Source organism: Vanellus vanellus (assembly GCF_965231255.1).
Source record: "Vanellus vanellus genome assembly, chromosome: 5".
In the NCBI taxonomy this organism is placed as follows: domain Eukaryota; kingdom Metazoa; phylum Chordata; class Aves; order Charadriiformes; family Charadriidae; genus Vanellus; species Vanellus vanellus.
Window position 1 is genome coordinate 23,595,382 of NC_138910.1, and position 4,506 is coordinate 23,599,887.

Consider the following 4,506-nt stretch of genomic DNA (forward strand, 5'->3'; position numbering starts at 1 on the left):
CAGGAGGTTAGCAGTGTAGCTTTTGTCACTATAGAGTTCTATTTGAAAGAAGGTAAAAACATTGTTCCCTAAGGAAAAAGCAAAAGCAGGTGTATCATAAACCTGCCTGCACTGTTGCAAACATGTACATAGCACATATAAACTACAACAAATGAAACATTCTATCTTTGTAATAAATTGAAATACATTGTGCACATATGGATGAAAGACAAAGCCTATAATATTCCACTAAGATGTGAAAATACAGTACCAATTGGGAGAAAAAGACTTTAAAGATAGGTCTTTCTACCTCCAATCCTTACCCCAATTTCTTTGTTTACCCAGGTTTCAGTATTTCTGTGACAGATCAGTCCCCTTTTTCCTCTTGCCTCCTCCATTTCACTTCATTTCTAGGCTCAATGTCCTCACCCGGCCACATTGTCTCCATTGTGCCCATGGTGTTCTGTTCCTCAGTTCCCCATTCAGTTCTGCATCTCATTCTCCTTGCTTTGTCAGTCCATCCAAGCTTCCTTCTTACTCTGGTTCCCAGAGGAAACACTCACTCCTTCTCTTGTCTGCCTTTGAGCTGCATTTTCCTCTTAGTCCCCTCCTGCCTGTATGGCTCTTGCTTTCAAATCAGTCAAGTTCTTTTAGTTGCTTCGTACCAGCAAAGGGTAGAGGATGGTCACTGGACAGGGAAGTTCCCTTCTCAGTTCAAACGACCTATATGCCTGGACCAGCAGGTACGATGAAGAATCTGCCAAGGTGCCCACGGCAACCCATGTAGTTCTTACTGACTATATACTAACTGTAATTGCACTCAGCAGACTTAGACTTGTCCAATTTCTGGCTGATTCTCAAGAGCAGAGCAATTGGCACGTAACTGATGTAAAAAAACTCCTTATGTCCAATCCCTGTTCCAAACATAGACAGAAGTTTACAGATACTGAAAGGCAAAGTGACCTGTATTGTTAACAACAGCAATGTTTGGTATTTTTATAATATGTATATATGGTTTATTTCTAAGGTTGTTCAACCACCTATTACAAAAACACTGTATGAAGAAGAAATTATTTCTGTATGATCTGTCTACTATTATCCCTGCCATTACAAACAGCATACCCTAAGGTATATTTGTCTTAAACTAATTAAAAAAAACCAGCCAATACCACTATATTAATTCAGCATCTATACAATTCATTGCATTCACACAAAAAGAAAAAGCAAGCTGTTCTGTACAGAAGGAAAGAAAACTCTCTTGCATCGATCCTAGAAATAATGCAGCCGGCAAACTTTACTGCAAATGTTTGTGTATGTAGCTCCTCTGGAAACTGCTTAATTGTCTACTAGCACAGGAAAAAGGGCAAATGAGGCATATGTCAACAGATCAAAGAGCACACTGGAGCAGTGAATAAAGATCACACCACAAATCAAAATGAAGTAGCAAAATTTATGTTAAGTGATTTCAGCCAGCATTTAATACAAATTTTTAGTCATTATTAAACAGCAGAATCTGCAGATTAGCCAAGTTGCAAGCAAAAGACAAAATAGAAAGAGCAGTTCCCAATACAAGAAACTTTTCCCTAGTATCACTAGGGTTCCTGCTGTCTCCCCGTCTGCCCTGCACTTTGGTTGTCCTCTTCAGATTCAGTGCATTTGTAGATATGGAACAAGCACCCGGCCTTAGTTTTGCTGGAAAAAAACCCAACATTTTTTATATGAGTCAATTGTTATTGACTAGATACTTCAGAATTAGTGTAGGAAAAAAGGTTAGCTACTTTCTTTACTTTATAGCTGTTTAAAAACTAAGCAAGATCTAAACCAGTAAGTACTGTTCTCATGTATCCCTGTACATAAACGTAATGCAATGGACAAAAAGTACACACTGTTGATAAAGCAAGAGAAAGACAATGAAGCCAAAGCTCAATTCTAACAAGATTATGTTTCTCTAATTGCCATATGTATACATTGACAAGTCTGCTTTACTAGCACAGGAAGTCATGCCTAACCAAAAAAAAAAAAAATCATTTTCAATTAACAATTAAAATGTTTAGCATTTATATAATATACAATATTTATATAATATGTATTTCTATAAATTTATATCATTAGATTTCAGGTACATATCTGATTAAAGAAGTAACTTCAGATTTCAAAAGAGAAACTTACAGCATTTTTCTATACTGGGCACACTTTGTTTGCAATACCCTAATTTTTCTTTCCCGCAGAAATTAATTAACAGTAAGGCACTGTAAACTGCATTTCCTATATAGTTGTCTGTATCTCTTTTCTTTCATTTATTTCAGTAGTTCTACTTGCCTTTCCTTTTGCCAATATTGTAATATTAGTTTCCCAACCAATACAGATAATTTGAAAGTATTTAAAAAATATGTCCTTGATTAAGCTTTTTGAAAACTGAAACATCACAAAGCCAAAATACAGAAAGTTCTACTCAGATTCAAAAGTTCTTATTGGGAACAATGTCTCTGTCCATTTCCTCTTTTATCAATCTTACAACCATTCAGTGCACTTTACAGTTGATATTCCACTCTTACAAATAGTAGCTGATCTTACTACTTCTAAAACAGGCACCATTATTCTAAAAGAGGCAGCTAATTTTACGCTGCAAGGCGTGGAAGACAAACAGTCAATTTTGCTCAAGGCCATACGAGAATTCAGGGTTTGGCTTCTTCTGATGTCACATTTTTGTTAAACTAACAACATAGCATATTAAAATCTTGCCAAAATCAACACACCAGTGTGAAAGCCAAAGCAAACATTTCATTAGCCTCTACACGTGGAAAATCTACATCACACACATGAATAAGACTGCATGATGCTCAAGAGCTTATCATCACCATCACCCCCCTGGAAAATTCTACAACTGAAAACACTTTGTACTAGACTAAGAGCTATGCATAGTCAGAAGTCATGATTAATAGCGCAGGGTAGCAACCTAATTAAAATATAAGCAGGAATTTATTTACATTTCCCATGGAGATGCTACAGTCTGTTAAGACTTAGGGCTTGAAGAAACACAGCTATGTTTAACCTTTGATTTATACCACAGGAGTTTTATTGCAGGTTACAATAATGCCATTGCTAACCAAAGCTTCCTAAGCCACTTAATTCATAAACCAGTATCTCACTGTAATGGGAGTTTAGAATACACGAGAAATGCAGGATCAGATCCTACCTTCAAAGACCCCTTATTGCACCTCATTCTTGAAACAGATTTGTGTTTATGAAGTTAAGCAGGTCCCTCATCTTGTCAAAGGGGATGAAGATACTTAGCATCTAAATTTAGATAATTTATTTTTTTTTAGAAGACAATCAGTTCTACCCAGCTTAGCAGCTAATAACTTGCAAAAAAATGGGTTGTTAGCTCTGACATACTTACCCTTCAGACTAAAACAAAAGCAAAAAAAGAGACTTTGAGAGTGTCACTATACTAATGGCACTCAAAACTCCATGCATGTTATAGATTACATGCATTCTATATCCTTCTTGAAGTAAGAGATTTATTTGATTCATTCACCTGTTTCTTGTCCTCTCCTCCTTGTGGCTAAGTGATTGTAAAATTACATTTAAATAGCAAAAGTGGCATCTTTAAATACTATCTAAACAGCCTCAGTATTATGGTCTGCATCTGAAAACAGTGTTTGCATTTTGGTTTTCTTCTTAAAAGCACTTGATGTACTAGTGTAGTCCCGTCCTTTTACTGTCGCTCCACAGGGTCAATACAAAAACATTGTGTCTTTTTTCTAAGACTCAAGCCCTAAGAAAGTAATCTCTCTCTGTAATCAACAAAAATATCTCAACTGCCACGTAGATCGCCATCTTAGTGTGATTACATTACCCCATAGCAATATTAATAAACTGTACTCTGGACCACTCTTTTTGATCCTCCCTCTAGCGTAACCAACATATCATAAAAATAATGATTGTATTTATGCAGGCAAATGTTAACTATTTGGTTTCAGTACTGTTTTGCCATTTGGATAATTCTTTTCTACATGATGTTCAGTTTACAACCTATGGCACTCTAAATATTATGTATGTGTCACTGAGCTGTTACAGAAACTTGAGTTTGGCATGTTTCTGATGAGCATGTAGCTGGATAGTGGAGACTTCCAAAGAATAAGGCAGCCACAGTCAAGGACGCCAACCATGGACTAATCTGATATCTGCTGCATATCACATGCAGTTAGTATGAAACGATAACTTACATGCAAATCAGAAAGAGATTTTGTCTTCATTATTTATGCACCAAGAAATCCCCCCCTCCCCCCCCCCCCCCCGAGGAAATACAGTTGCAAGACACAGTGGTTAAAAAAGACATGACTCAGAAATTAACACAGTTTGTAGTGATAGTAAGAACGTATATTCTGTTTCTCTAAATCTCTCAAACAATTATGCTTTAGTGTAAAACTTTTCATATATTGTGAATTTCAACAGGAACAACATGCTTATACTTACTGACTATTCATATTCAAGGAAATAAAATAGTGCCTGGTCACAGTTATG